This window comes from Perissodus microlepis, chromosome 6, assembly GCF_051167445.1.
Source record: "Perissodus microlepis isolate ML-2025 ecotype Zambia chromosome 6, ASM5116744v1, whole genome shotgun sequence".
In the NCBI taxonomy this organism is placed as follows: domain Eukaryota; kingdom Metazoa; phylum Chordata; class Actinopteri; order Cichliformes; family Cichlidae; genus Perissodus; species Perissodus microlepis.
The window spans coordinates 550327-567155 of NC_140466.1; the positions used below are offsets into that span (position 1 = coordinate 550327).

The 16829-nt window shown below is 43.2% G+C and overlaps 1 pseudogene across 1 annotated transcript in view; it reads left to right on the plus strand.

Moving 5' to 3' along the window:
• Positions 1-16829, plus strand: part of LOC146384718 (uncharacterized) — a 37633-nt pseudogene that overhangs the window by 2611 nt on the left and 18193 nt on the right. The window contains exon 3 of the transcript XR_014800368.1: positions 15011-15311. The product of XR_014800368.1 is annotated as an uncharacterized LOC146384718 (transcript). The remainder of the gene's footprint in view (positions 1-15010; positions 15312-16829) is intronic.

Here is a 16829-nt window from a genome sequence, read left to right on the forward strand (position 1 = left end):
AAGTGAAGACGTGATGATGGTGGTGTTCAGGTTCCAGGAGAGGTCATCTGATATGTGCACACCCAGGAACTTCACACTATTGACCATCTCAACAGCAGACCTGTTGATGTGCAGTGGGGTGTGGGTCGTTGAGCTCTTCCTGAAGTTAACAACCATCTCTTTAGTCTTCTGAACATTTAGAGACAGGTTGTTGTACTGATACCAGTCCAACAGGTGTTGTACCTCCTCTCTGTATTCAGACTCATCGTTGTTGGTGATGTGACCAACCACTGTTGTGTCATCTGCAAACTTGATGATGTGACTGGAGCTGTATTGTGCAGTACAGTCATGTGTTAGCAGGGTGAACTTAACAGGTTGAGGATCAAAGCCAGAGCTGAGCCAGTGCTGTGTCTTGAGCATGCATGAAGTACTGTGATGTGCAGGCTGTCTTCTGTTACAACCTGTTCTCCCATTATTACTTCATAGGAAGAAAACATGTCAGGGCATGGCCCCATGTGCTGTAAATCTATTTATCTATCTATCTATCTATCTATCTATATACATATGTATATATACATACATGTATATATACATATGTATATACACATGTATGTATATATATATATATATATTAAAAAATAAATTCCCCACTCGCCCCTGTGGGCGGTCAATCCTTCCAGCTCGGGTCCTCTACCAGAGGCCTGGGAGCTTGAGGGTCCTGCACAGTATCTTAGCTGTTCCTAGGACTGCGCTCTTCTGGACAGAGATCTCCGATGTTGTTCCCGGGATTTGCTGGAGCCACTCGCCTAGCTTGGGAGTCACTGCACCTATCTGTCTACCACCACTATGTCCGGTTGGTTAGCCACCACCATTTTGTCCGTCTGTATCTGGAAGTCCCACAGGATCTTAGCTCGGTCATTCTCCACCACCCTTGGGGGCGTCTCCCATTTTGACCTCGGGACTTCCATGCCGGCCACTTGGTTATGGCGTTCCATGTATGCCTTGCCTGCTAGCATCTTGCACCCTGCTGTTATGTGCTGGATGACATCTTTACACAGCCTGCACCTGGGGTCTTGCCTGGTGTGATAGACCCCAGCCTCTATGGATCTTGTACTCAGAGCTTGTTCTTGTGCTGCCATGATTAGTGCCTCTGTGCTGTCTTTCAGTCCAGCCACTGGTAGGATTTCTGGATATCAGCCGCCTCCTCTATCTGCCGGTGGTACATACCGTGCAGGGGCCTGTCCTTCCATGATGGTTCCTTGCCTTCCTCCACTTTCTTGGGTTTCTGCTGCCTGAGGTATTCACAGAGCTCTCGGTCAGTTGGGGCCATCTTCGTGATGTATTCGTGGATGTTCGTTGTCTCATCCTGGACTGTGGTGCTGACACTCACCAGTCCCCGGCCCCCTTCCTTCTGCTTACCGTACAGCCTCAGGGTGCTGGACTTGGGGTGAAACCCTCCATGCATGGTAAGGAGCTTTCTTGTCTTGATGTCAGTGGCTTCTATCTCCTCCTTTGGCCAGCCTATTACCCCAGCAGGGTACCTGATCACGGGCAGGGCGTAGGTGTTGATGGCCCGGATCTTGTTCTTACCGTTCAGCTGACTCCTCAGGACTTGCCTGACCCTCTGCAGGTACTTGGTGGTTGCAGCTTTCCTGGCGGCCTCTTCATGGTTCCAATTCGCCTGGGGGATCCCCAGGTACTTGTAACTGCCCTCTATGTCTGCAATGTTGCCTTCTGGTAGTTTGATCAGCCGCTTGTACAACTAGTAGCTCAGTGTTCCAACATTCGAAAGAAGGGACTGCTCTCACAGCTAGAGATTGACGAGGTACAACATAAATGCTATGGCAAGGGGAAGCCAGGACGCCAGGTCAGGGGGGAGATATCATCACCCCCACCCGAGATTGGGTACCAAGCCCCAAGTGCAATAGGAGAAGGATTGTTGAGTGCGAGAGGAACTGAACTGAAAGATAGGATCATGGCCAAGCTTGAAACCTGGACCCCCCGTAGCCGGTTACCAAGATTACGTGAAGTACCCCCAGAAGGTCTGCTAGATGATGTTAATGCAGCACTACGGACGATACCTACAGCCACGATTACCGACACTAACAAGCTGATCTACAATACGGCAGCAGTGATCAGTGAGATGCTTGGCTACAAGTTGAACAGCCACAAGGGGCAGTACCCTCCATGGAGAAGGAGGCTAGAGGCTAAGATCAAGGGAGGGAGGTTAGCCAACTATCGGAGTTGCAGAAAGGCGCGATGAGGAAGGTGCCTAGGAAGTACAGGAAACTGTCCATACCTGAGGCCTTGGAAACTGCCAAGCAACGACTCACAGCCTTGGCCAGCCGCTTGAAGAGATACACCAGAGAGATAGAAGGGAAGAGAATAAACCAGCTGTTCTCCACGGAACCAGCCAAGGTGTACTCTCAGTGGCAGGGGAACAATAAGAGAACAGCACCACCAAGGCTGGAGGCAGAACAATACTGGAAGAGCATATGGGAGAAGGACGCAACCCATAACGGCAATGCTCAGTGGCTAGTGGATCGGAGGGCAGACCACAGCGACCTCCCCGAACAGGGTCCAGTAACCATCACAGTGGCAGATATCCAAGAAAGGGTCTCCAGTATGAAGAGTTGGACAGCACCAGGCCCTGACATGGTTCACGCCTACTGGCTGAAGAAGCTGACTGCACTCCACGAGCGCCTGGCAGCACAAATGAACCAGCTGCTAGTTGACGAGAGACACCCGGAATGGCTAACCGAAGGCCGGACGGTCCTGATCCCCAAGGACCCCCAGAAGGGGCCGGTCCCCTCCAACTACCGACCAATAACCTGCCTCAGCACCACGTGGAAGCTCCTGTTAGGCATCATAGGGGCTAAGATGAACAGGCACATGGGTCAATACATGAGCGGTGCACAGAAAGGGATGGGCAAGAATACCAGAGGCGCGGGGGTCACGTGACGTCAATGGCGGAGTAGCTGTGTTTCTCGCCCGCTCCCGCAGCTTGGCATTTGTTTAGGCCTTTATATATGTCTTATTTGGTTAAAGTCTCTGTTTATTTCGACTTTTAAACTTCGTACGATGCCAAGCACCCAGAAGAAGCTCAACCTCGGGTCAAAACCGGGCAAATCCGGAGAAAATCACCCTCCGCTCAGCGATCATGCTGCAACGGTTTTGGCGGAGGCCCAGTCGTCCCCACTTCTCGGCCAAATGGACGTCGACAAATTGGTGGAGAGGATATCAGCGGAGGTGCTGAAGGCTGTGGAGACCTCCTTTGAGAAGAAGATTGACCCGGTTCTGAAAAGACTGGAAACATGCGCAGCTAACATCTCTGCATTGGATGTTAAAATGAAGGAGGCAGAGGCGCGTATATCAACGCAGGAAGATATTACAGCGGGATATGGCGCCAAGATTTCTGAAGTGGAGCTTAAGCTGGAGGCCGCTTTGGATAAGATTGATGACTTGGAGAACAGGAGCCGACGGTGTAACATACGTGTTATTGGGCTACCCGAAGGCAGTGAAGGTACCAACCCTGTGTCTTTTTTCAAAACGTGGTTACCGGAGTTGGTGGCTGTGAGTTTCAAGGGCGGCGCTGTTAAAATTGATCGCTGCCACCGGGTGCTTGTACGCCTCCCTTCCAGTGCCCAGCGGCCCCGCGCGGTCATCATAAAGCTCCACAACTTCCAGGATAAAGCACGGATCATGCAAGCGGCTAGGAGGAAGCAGTCCTTATTTCATAACGGCATTCCTATTATGATATTCGAGGATTTCTCTGCCGCTGTTCTGAAGAAACGCCAGGGATTCTACCACGTCAAACAACGCCTCAGGGAGATGGATGTCCCCTTCGCCATGATGTACCCGGCTGTCCTTAGGATCAAGATCGATGGCCAGGAGAAATCTTTTACAACTCCAGAAGCAGTCTCAGCTTACCTGGATAACGTGCCTCAAGGGGCGGGACCGCGCTCATCCTCAGTGGCTCCAGCGGACTGTTGATCTGTGCTCCTGTCCCATACGTGAGGCATTCGCCAATCCCTCGTCTCCTCCTTTCTTTTTACTTATTTTTTTTTTCCTGTTTATTATTATTGTTATTTTTTCTGTTTGTTTTCTTTTTTTCTTTCCGGGTCTGCGCGGAGATAATAACCCTATACATATAGACTATTTTATTTAGCCATTTATAATCCGAATCCTTGTTTTAGCTGTGGGCGGGCAGCTATTTCACGTTACTGATTAAGAAAAGACTCGTACTCTGGTCCAGCATCTTTCTATGTCCAAGTTGGAAAGTTTTCTTGCGCCCCCCGCTGGGCGTTGGAGACCTTTGTCTGACCTCCATACTCTCTGGTTTCTTGTCGGTTCTGTTTCTTGTAAATAGTTTTTTGTTAATTGTTAGCAACGCAGGACGTTTGTTTTTCTATGTGTATTTTACTTCCCACTGGTGTTGTAGAGCAGTGTTTGGGAGCCCTACATATCAGCTATGCTTTGGTCACCTGAGCGTGGTTCCATGCTTATTTCAAATATTGTATGATAAGTGATAATTCAGTGTTAAATGTTTGTTCCTGGAATGTAGGAGGTATACATAACCCTATTAAACGGAAAAAAATATTGAGTTTTCTTAAGAGGGAGAATGTCCATGTTGCCTTGTTGCAAGAAACTCACCTGTCTCCTCAGGAGCATCTAAAACTGAAACGTGATTGGGTCGGTCAAGTTTTTAGTTCCTCCTTTACGAGTAAGGCTCTTACTCGTAAAGGAGGAACTGCACTGCGGCTCGCAGTGCAGCCATTTTAATACATAAACACCTACCGCTGACAGTTGACCAAACAATTTGTGATAAGTCTGGTAGATATGTTTCCTTAAAGGGCACCCTAGGTGGTCAGGCGGTGTCATTTCTGAATATTTACTTTCCACCAGTACAGTCTAACGACTTTATTGCTCATACTCTCTCTTCCTTTTCTGACTGGGTTTGTGATAATTCTGTGATAGCCGGTGATTTTAACTGTTATTTTTCTACAACTAAGGACAGATCCCCTCCTAAACAAATTCAAATGTCTACAAGGGCCAAAGCACTTTTAGATACTTGTAACGAACTTGATCTGGTTGATACCTGGCGGACTCTTCATCCTAACGATAAAGAATTTACTTTTTTTTCTGGTGTTCATAGAACAAGTAGTAGAATCGATCTCGTTTTCACCCCCAAACGATCACTGGGAAACATTTTGAGATGTACAATAGGCGATATTATTATATCAGATCATGCGCCGGTTTTTGTTCAGCTAAGTGATCTAAATCCTTTCCCTCGGTCTCATGCCTGGAGATTTAACAATTTTTTGATTCACGACCCAAAATTCGAAATGTTTTTAAATGATCAGCTCGAACATTTTTTAAAGGTTAATGCAACCCCTGAAGTTTCTCCAGGCCTGCTTTGGGACACCCTGAAGGCTTACACCCGTGGACTGATTATATCATATTCAGCAGGCCTGAAGCGGAAAAATCAGATGGAACAACGGAAATTAGAACTGGAATTGCACGAACTGCAAGCTAAACATAATGAATCACCTTCAGAGCAATTGAGGAATGACATTCAGGTGGTTAAAACAGCTTTGGAGGCACTATTGACAAGAAAGGCTGAGAAATCTCTTTTCTTCATGAGGCAGAGGTTATATGAGTTTGCTAATAAACCTAACTGCTATCTGGCCAATCTTCTTCATAATAAGGGTGCTGGTTGTAATATCCCATGTGTTAGAGACTCATCTGGTTTACCTAAATATGACAATTTAATTATTAATGATACTTTTAAAACTTTTTATAAGCAGTTATATACCTCCCAGTTTAAATCGACATTGGAACAAGGTATGCATCACTTCTTCTTAGGACTAAATTTACCTAAAGTTACTGAAATCCAAAGGGATGATTTATGTAAACCTATAACGCAAAGTGAAATTTTGAAAGTTATTCAGATGCTTCCAAATAACAAAGCCCCGGGTCCAGACGGGTTCACGGGAGAATTTTTTAAGAAATTTAGTAAGATTCTGACTTCCCCACTGTATAAGATGCTTCTGTCCTCTTTTGAGGCAGGCACTCTCCCCCCCTCCTTAATGGAGGCTAATATTTCGCTAATTTTGAAGAAGGGGAAACCTCCTGAAGAATGCGCTTCTTATAGGCCTATATCTGTTTTAAATCTTGATTTGAAGATACTTGCTAAGGTCCTAGCTGTACGTCTTGAGCCAATACTACCTTCGGTCGTTAAGAATGATCAAACTGGTTTTATACGGGGGCGGTATTCCACACATAGCGTGAGGCGCCTACTTAACATTATTCAGCACTCGTCTTTGTTTAACCCTGAAGCTCTAGTCATCTCACTTGATGCTGAAAAGCCCTTTGACCGTCTGGAATGGCCGTTTCTTCTTTTCACACTTCAAGAATTTGGTTTAGGTGACAACTTTGTTAAATGGATCCAGATCCTTTATACTTCCCCTCTTTCGGCAGTGATTACCAATGGTTATAGGTCGGACAATTTCAGTATCGAACGTGGCAGTCGTCAGGGCTGTCCGCTGAGCCCTTTGTTATTCGCCCTGGCTATGGAACCCCTTGCCACAGCCATTAGGAAAGATGCTGCTATTGAAGGACTCTGTTTGAACAATTCTCAACATAAGATTTCACTTTATGCAGATGACGTCTTAATTTTTCTAAATTCTCCTGCTCATTCAATTCCTAGATTAGTTGCGTTAATTTCCCAATACGGCTCCTTCTCAGGCTACAAGATCAATTTTTCTAAAAGTGAGGCTATGCCCCTCTCTGTTCTAAATGAGGTTGATCCAAACATTTCTCAGCCTTTTCGTTGGTCTCCCTCCGGTTTCACTTATTTAGGAGTAAAGATTTCACCGAATCTAAAAGAAATGTATAGTCTGAACTACACCCCTTTAATTCAGACCATCAATCGCGATTTGGATAGGTGGTGCAGCCTCCCTCTGTCTCTCTTAGGTCGTATTCATTTGGTCAAGATGAATATCCTCCCTCGCCTCTTGTATTTATTCCAGATGTTACCGCTTGCTCTGTCCAAAAAGGTTTTGTCAAAATTAAATGGTTCAATTATTTCTTTTATATGGCGTAAGAAAAGATCTAGGCTGAGATACAGTTTTCTGTGTTTGCCTGTTCAGAAAGGTGGTCTTGCCGCTCCCTCCTTCCCACAATACCTATATTGTGGGAAGGATATAGCAAGGATATTGGAATTTTTCAAGATGGCGAACGCAGCTACAGCCAGATTGGCGTCTCAGAATAAGTTGTGTGATGAATTCTAAGTCAAATTTATTTAGCTTGAAACAAAACACAAACAAACAAAAAGGAGAAAATGGCAAAGATGAGAAAAATTGAAGAAGATTTGGAGGAGATTAAGCTGTCGCTTAACTCGTTGTCAACAGACGTCGAAAGAATAGTTAAGCAACAAGGAATGTTAACAACTTTAATGGACCAAATCAAAGAATTAAAAAGCTTGATTAAGGAAAAGGATAAAACAATCCAGCTCTTAGAAAGGAGAGTGGAGGATTTAGAACAGCATGCACGACTGGAGGACGTGATTATTACCGGTTTGGAAACCAAACACAGGAGCTACGCAAGAGTTACTGAGATTGGGAGTCGTGTGAGGTCTGGCGGAGATGAGCCCCCGGTGGAGGAGCAACAAACACTAGAGCGTCAGGTAGTGGAGTTTTTTGCGAGTAAAAAACTTCCCCTGCATAGCAACAACATCGCGGCGTGTTATACCCTCCCCAGAAAGAATGCCAGGGCACCTCCAGCAATTGTAGTAAAATTTGTGAATTGAAAACACAAAATTGAGCTACTGAGGCAGTCCAGACAACTGAAAGGGAGTGGAGTATATGTGAATGAACATCTCACGAAAAAGAACGCCGACATTGCCAGACAAGCCCGTATCATGTGTAAAGAAAAGAAAATCCAAGCAACATGGACAAGAAATTGCAAAGTGATGATAAGGCTCAACGGAACACCAGAAGAAGCCAAGGTTGTAATGATCAGGGATCTTCATGATTTGGACAATTACGGGGGATGATTACACTGTTGCGGTCGGATGGCAGAAGGTCTGTTATGATGTGTTTGCTAACAACTAGCCGAACTTATTCAATGAAAGACACTATTTCCGACTGTAGGAGGGGGAAAATGGCAAGGTATGAGACAGTAGACTGGAAGAGTATTACTGTGAAGCTGCAGGTGGATATGGAACTGGGACCGACGGTGTTACAATTATGCGCGAAGACGAGATATAGATCTGAGCCGCAGTTATTTATGGATCGGAAAGAACTGTATAGCTATGAGTGGTTTTTCAAAATATGTTGTGAAATACTTGGGTATGTCATAAGGATAACAGACATTTAAAGAATACTCAATCATAATGACTGAAGATTCGGATTACAAATTACATGATTTTGAAAATAATATCGATCCAGAAAGGAATGTGCTTAATGCAATTAATGTTACATGCGAGTATTATACTGAGAAACAATTTAGGGATAATGTTGACTTAGGCAATACATTTTCATTAATTCATTTCAACTGTAGAAGCCTCTATAAAAGTTTTGTTCTGATCTATGATTTTTTGAATAATCTGAAAGGCAAGTTTAAAGTGATAGCACTATCAGAAACATGGATAGATGAGGAAAGGGGTTGGGACTTTCACATTGATGGGTATGAATTACATCATATAAATAGATCTAATAAGAAGGCAGGAGGTGTGGCACTTTTTGTTGATAGTGATTTGAAATGTAAACAGGTTGAATATATGTCTGTGGCTATTGATGATTTAATGGAGTGTGTGACAGTAGAAATAGAAAGGGAAAGAAAGAGTAATATAATTGTTACTTGTATGTATAGAAGGCCTGGAACACTGATAGAAACATTCACAGATGTAGTAGAAGATTTATTGAGCAAGGTAAAGGGAAATAAGACATTCTGTATTTGCGGTGATTATAATATTGATTTTTTAAAAATGTCCAATCATAAGGCATCATCAGATTTTTTTGAGTTATTATTTGGAAGAGGGTTCTACCCTCTGATTACTAAACCTAGTAGAATAACTGAAAAATCAGCTACTTCAATTGATCATATTTTCATTAATTGCTTGGATAGCAGCATTATAAGTGGTCTTGTCATAAATGACATAAGTGATCATTTACCTGTTTTTGTTACTTTAGATTATAAAATGACACGAAAGGAGGAAGTGTGTGTGGACAGATATATAAGAATTAGAAATGATGATGCAATAAATGAGTTCAGGCAAGATCTTATGAAAGAAGATTGGAATGAGGTTTATGTAAATGACGTCAATGCTGCATACAAGGCATTCTTAAAAACTTATTTGGTTTTGTATGAAAATCACTGTCCACTGGTATTATATAAGCAAAAGAAAAAGAAAACTACTGGTAAACCATGGATAACAAAAGGATTAGAAAATGCATGTAAAAAGAAAAATAAATTGTATAGAGATTATATAAAACTTAGAACAAAGCCTGCTGAAATGAAATATAAAGTTTACAAAAATAAGTTAGTATTAATTATCAGAAAGGCTAAGAAAGAGTATTATAATAAATTATTTTACAAAAACAAAAATAATGTTAAGGGTACGTGGAATATCTTAAAAAACGTATTGGGTAATAAATATACATCTTTAAATGTACCTACTTACTTTAATAAGAAAAATAAGGTTGTACGTGATATGAATGAAGTGGTAAATGAATTTAATTCTTTTTTTGTAAATATTGGGCCTAACCTGGCAAACTTATTTAGAAAACAGGATGATTCAGAATGGAAAGGAGATAGCAGAGTGGTACAGTCTATGTTTTTAGGGGAAATCACTGAAAAAGAAATCATAGCTATTGTAGCAGAATCTAAAAACAAGACATCCACTGACTGTGATGGGTTAGACATGGTCATCGTAAAAAAGACCTTGGATTGTATAATCAAACCTCTCTGTTATATTTTTAATCTTTCATTTTATTCGGGTGTATTTCCTGACCGAATGAAAGTGGCAAAAGTTATCCCTCTTTATAAATCGGGAGACAGACATAGTTTTAATAATTATAGACCAGTATCATTGCTATCACAGTTTTCTAAAGTGCTTGAAAAACTCTTTGCACAAAGATTTGATAGTTTCATTGAAAAACATCAACTGCTAAGCAAAAGTCAGTACGGATTTCGACGGAACAGATCAACAGCAATAGCATTAATGAATACTATTGAAGACATTTCATCAGCAACACATCATAATAAATATACTATAGGGGTATTCATTGATTTAAGAAAAGCTTTTGACACTCTGCAACACTCCATCTTGATTTCTAAGTTAAGAACTTATGGTGTGAGAGGAATAGTGTTGAACTGGTTAAGCAGCTATTTAGATAATAGGTTTCAGTATGTGCAGTGTTTAGGCAATTCATCTGATAGAATGAAAATAGAATGTGGGGTCCCTCAAGGTTCTGTTTTAGGACCAAAACTTTTTAATTTATATATAAATGACATTTGTGATGTGTCAAAAATGTTGAATTTTGTTTTGTTTGCAGACGATACAAATTTTTATTGTTCCGGAGAGAACTTGAAAGAATTGGCTAAAATTATGGTTATTGAAATGGAAAAAATTAAAAAATGGTTTGATGTAAATGAGTTATCACTGAATTTGGAAAAAACAAAGTTTATGATATTCGGAAACCATGTAAAGGAGGAAGAGATAGTATTATCTATAGAGGGAGTATTAATTGAAAGAGTGACAGAATTCCGTTTTCTGGGTGTAATAGTGGACAAGTTAACATGGAAATCACATATTGAACATGTTAAAAAAAAGTTGGCTAAAAGTATTTATATCCTGGGTAATGTTAGATATATATTAGATTACAAGACAATGAGAATATTATATTTTTCATTGTTTCTACCCTATCTGAGCTATTGTGTTGAAGTATGGGGGAATACATACGTGACTAATATGAAACCATTATATTTATTACAGAAGAGAGCGCTTCGAATTATGCATAATGTTAAATATAGAGAACACACCAATAATTTGTTTATAAAATCGAAATTGTTAAAACTAGAAGACATAGTGAAATTACAGACTTTAACTATTATGTTTAGGGCGAAAAATAAAACACTACCTCTTAAGTTACAAAGTTTATTTGTATTGTGTTCAGAAAATGGGGACGGCAGAAGGAAGTTTTATTTTAAGCACCGGTTTGCTCGAACCACACAAAGGCAAATGTGTCCAACAGTCATAGGCATAAGAAACTGGAATTCTCTCAGTGATCATCTTAAGTGTTGTATAAATGTTTCTCAATTTAAAATCTGCTATAAGAATAAAATGATAAACCAATATGAAGAAGTTGAAAAGAATAGAATTTAATTGTAGAAAAATGATCCTTTTAGTTTGATATTTAGTGGTATTGCTCATTGTTGAGTATATTGTTCTGTTTGCTTTGTTTTGTTTTGTTATGTGCAGAAAATTGTCATAGTGTAATTTTGGTTGCCTACTTGTGGTTGCCTACTACTCACAGATAGGGGGCAGGTATCAATAAGAATTTATTCTTCTTCCTGCTCCTTTTCATGCATGGAAACAGTGTTACTTTAATTGAAAGGAAGGTTGTGTATGGGAATGCATTACTGCTGTACCATGTGTGAAACAAAAAAAAAAAAATAAAATAAAAAATAAAATACCTCTTGGCTGCACAGTTAAAATTTCTTACAGAATGGTTTATGGACGATCCGGATTCTATTTACCTCAGCGCTGGGTCCACTTCTTTAAAGGGCATTCCGTTGCGGAACCTGCTATATATTTCCTCAGGCAAAGCCACAGTTCTAACACAAGATAATATGGTGCTAAAGAATATGCTCATTATTTGGCGCAAAGTCAGGCGCCTGGAAGGATATTATAATTGTTTCTCCCTTCTTACTCCTATTCATGAAAACCCTGACTTCTTACCTGGTCTTCGGGCTGGTTTTGCGGACTGGTCTCACAAAGGGATTAATACAGTGGGTGATCTTGTTCATGAGAACTCTCTTCTTACTTTTAATCAACTGAAAAGCAAGTTTGGTCTGACCAATAAGGATTTTTTGAAGTACTTTCAGGTAAAGCACTATATTACTTCTAAATTGAAGGATTTTAATGGAGGGTTTGGTCTTTCTCCTATAGAATCACTCATGGCAAAAACTACCCAACTAAAATGTATCACTAAAAAGATTTATAACATTCTGTCTGATCTTAGAATGGATAACTCTGACAAAATCAAGGGCCAATGGGAATCAGACGTAGGCGCTATAGATGCTGAAGCTTGGGATGAGTTGTGTTGTCGTCCTTTTAAAGCCTTGGCATCTAATTCTATTTGGGAAAGGCAGTTTAAACTTATAAATAAGCTTTATATTACACCTGAGAAGAGGCACATGATGTTTCCAGCTTTGCCTAATCTCTGTAACAAATGTCAGTCTGCTGTTGGTTCCTTTTTTCATTGTCTGTGGAGCTGCCCTGTTATTCTACAGTTTTGGAGATCACTCATAGATAAGCTATTTACTATATTTAATTGCCGACTGCATCTGGGTCCAAGGACTTGCTTGTTAGGACTAAATGATGAGCTACCTGCCGGCTTTCGCAGCAAAGATCTCCTTCACATACTGCTACACTACGCTCGAAAGTGCATTATGGTACTGTGGATTTCTGATAAGGCTCCATCTGTCAACCAGTGGCTACAGTCTGTGATATGTATTGTGCCAATGGAAGCCTTCTCTACAGCACTTAAGGACAAACCTTTCCTTTTCTATCGCATATGGGACCCTTTTTTGGCCCATCTGGACACTCCCTCTGCTCAGAGGTTGAAATCAGGCTTACGGGATTTAGCCTGGCAACAAAGGGACGATTGTTAACCTTTTTCATTGTTTATTACTATTGCTGTTGGCTTTTTCTTTCTGCCTCCCATGTCCTGCTATACATGTAGATGCATCTTTGTCCTGTGTATGTATATGCTGGTGACTGCTGTTTTCCTGCTTTGCAATTAAAAGTTCAATAAAAAAAAAATAAAAAAAAAGAATACCAGAGGCGCAAAACACCAGCTACTGGCAGACCAAGCAGTCAGCCAAGACTGCAGGACCAGACTGACCAACCTGTGCACTGCCTGGATTGATTACAAGAAGGCCTATGACTCAATGCCCCACAGCTGGATCCTGGAATGCCTAGAACTATATAAGATCAACAGGACCCTGAGAGCCTGAGGAACTCAATGGGGATGTGGCGGACAACACTGGAGGCCAACCTCAAGCCCATAGCACAAGTCACCATCAAGTGCTTGATCTACCAAGGAGATGCTCTGTCCCCACTGCTGTTCTGCATAGGCCTGAACCCCCTCAGTGAGATAATTGACAAGACTGGCTACGGATACCAACTACGGAACGGAGCAGTTGTCAGCCACCTCCTGTACATGGATGACATCAAGCTGTATGCCAAGAGTGAACGAGACATCGATTCACTGATCCACACCACCAGGATATACAGCAATGACACTGGAATGTCGTTCGGGCTGGAGAAGTGTAGTCGGATGATAACAAAGAGAGGGAAGGTAGTCAGAACTGAGGGGATCAAACTACCAGAAGGCAACATTGCAGACATAAAGGACAGTTACAAGTACCTGGGGATCCCACAGGCGAATGGGAACCATGAAGAGGCCGCCAGGAAAGCTGCAACCACCAAGTACCTGCAGAGGGTCAGGCAAGTCCTGAGGAGTCAGCTGAACGGTAAGAACAAGATCCGGGCCAACACCTACGCCCTGCCCGTGATCAGGTACCCTGCTGGGGTAATAGGCTGGCCAAAGGAGGAGACAGAAGCCACTGACATCAAGACAAGAAAGCTGCTGACCATGCATGGAGGGTTTCACCCCAAGTCCAGCACCCTGAGGCTGTACGGTAAGCGGAAGGAAGGGGTCCGAGGACTGGTGAGTGTCAGCACCACAGTCCAGGATGAGACAACGAACATCCATGAATACATCACGAAGATGGCCCCAACTGACAGCGTGCTCGGTGAATACCTCAGGCAGCAGAAACCCAAGAAAGTGGAGGAAGGCAAGGAACCATCATGGAAGGACAGGCCTCTGCACGGTATGTAACACCAGCAGATAGAGGAGGCGGCTGATATCCAGAAATCCTACCAGTGGCTGGACAAAGCTGGACTGAAAGACAGCACAGAGGCACTAATCATGGCAGCACAAGAACAAGCTCTGAGTACAAGATCCATAGAGGCTGGGGTCTATCACACCAGGCAAGACCCCAGGTGCAGGCTGTGTAAAGATGCCCCTGAGACAATCCAGCACATAACAGCAGGGTGCAAGATGCTAGCAGGCAGGGCATACATGGAACGCCATAACCAAGTGGCCGGCATAGTGTACAGGAACATCTGTGGTGAATATGGCCTGGAAGTGCCGAGGTCAAAATGGGAGACGCCCCCAAGGGTGGTGGAGAATGACCGAGCTAAGATCCTGTGGGACTTCCAGATACAGATGGACAAAATGGTGATGGCTAACCAACCGGACATAGTGGTGGTAGACAAACAGAAGAAGACGGCCGTAGTGATTGATGTAGCGGTTCCGAATGACAGCAATATCAGGAAGAAGGAACACGAGAAGCTCGAGAAATACCAAGGGCTCAGAGAAGATCTCGAGAAGATGTGGAGGGTGAAGGTGACGGTGGTCCCAGTGGTAATCGGAGCACTAAGTGCGGTGACTCCCAAGCTAGGCGAGTGGCTCCAGCAGATCCCAGGAACAACATCGGAGATCTCTGTCCAGAAGAGCACAGTCCTAGGAACAGCTAAGATACTGTGCAGGACCCTCAAGCTCCCAGGCCTCTGGTAGAGGACCCGAGCTGGAAGGATTGACCGCCCGCAGGGGCGAGCTGGGAATTTTTTTTGTTTTTTATATATATACACATACATATACATATACATACACACACACTTTATCAGAACAACAGTTGAATTGAATTGAATTGACTTTTATTGTCTGACTATCAGGGAGCTCTCATGACGTCAGTCAACCTCTTGGACATTCTGGAGGAGTTGAGAGGAAAGGAGTTTGATGACTTTAAGTGGTTCCTGCAGCAGGACAGCTGCCTGGAAGGCCTCCCATCAATCAAAGCATGTCAGCTGGAAAAAGCAGAAAGGCGGGACACCGTGAGTCTGATGGTACAGATCTACAGACTTCCAGGAGCTGTGGAGGTGACCAGAAAGGTTCTAGAAAGGATCAGCAGGAATGACCTGTTGCAGAGCTTGTCTTCTCTCACACACACACAGGCTCCTCTTCCTCACCCTGAAGGTAAAATTGGAATTTTGGGTATTTAAGGAAGTCTTGAAAGACATAACTGAGCCAACTTTATTTATAGAGCACTTTAAAAACAGCAACCACTGCCTAAAGTGCTGGACACACATGACAAATGTAGACAATAATATTAAGGGTTTTGGTAAAAGGTTTACAAAGAAAATCTTTACTTGTCCTACTGCTATCTCACTTCCACTATAACTGCTAACTGAAGGAGGGGAGGAAGAACATTAGAACATTATATATGATATATACATTAGGTGAATGTGCAGTAGTAGCATGTATGCAGCAAGCAGGTGAATTCTGTACATTAAGTGAATTAAATAAGAATAGACAATCTGACTATTTTACAGAATATGAACATATTTAAAATGAAAGGAATTTGAAATGTACATTGTGCCGGTGTGTTTAGAGTGTCTAGAAGAGAGTCCTGTCTCAGCCACTTATGGATGATGTGAGAGGCGGGTGTGTGTGTGTGGGAGTGAGGGCCCGGATGGCTTGGGGATAGAAGCTCCTCTTGAGCCTCTCTGTCCTTGCCCAGATGACGCGGAACCTTCTACCAGATTGCAGAAGTTGGAACAGTTTGTTGCCAGGATGGGACGGGTCCTTCAGTATCTGCGCTGCTCTAGTCCGGCATCTCCTGGTGTAGGTGTCCTGAAGCGGGGGGAGAGCAATCCTGCAGCAGCGTTCTGCTGTACGGATCACTCTCTGGAGAGCTTTTTGGTCCTTAACACAGCTGTTTCCAAACCACGATGTCATGTTCTGTGTGAGGATGCTCTCCACAGCGCCTGTATAGAAAATCCTGAGGATCTCTGGAGAGACCCTGAACTTCCTCAGTTGTCGTAGGTGGTACAGGCGCTGCCTAGCCTTTTTGGTCTGGACCTGAATGTGGGCAGCCCATGTCAGGTCTGATGAGATGTGGACACCGAGATACTTGAAGGACTGCACCCTCTCCACTGGAGCTCCATTGATGATAATGGGCTTGCAGTCTCTGTGCTGACTCCTTCTGAAGTCCACCACCAGCTCCCTGGTCTCGCCAACGTTCAGCTGGAGGTGGTTATCATGGCACCGTGATGCCAGATTCTTCACTTCATCCATGTAGGCCGCCTCATCGTTGTTGGAGATGGCGCCCAACACCACTCTCAGGCCAGTCAGGTCCCACACCTCCAGACTCACCAACAGCTTCTTCCCCTGGGCCAGTCAGACTGCTAACAAACACTATCCTCCACCCACCACCCCAACAATCTCGACTCTAGAGTCTTTTCTTTGCACTACTTCCAAGCATTTGTTCTCCACTGTGTGACTTTCTCTTGTTTGTTATTTATTCCTGCTGTCTACTATTCGTATTTTATTCTGGCACAGTCAGTGGAGAGCACCCAACACCGAAGAGAGGCATGAAAGCTGAAGAGTCCACCTCCCATTTTACTTTTAAATATCCTGCCATGGTAAGCTGTGTGACAGGCAGGATGACGCACCCCTTAATTTTGCGGATGGATTGGCCCGGGTTCGGTAAAT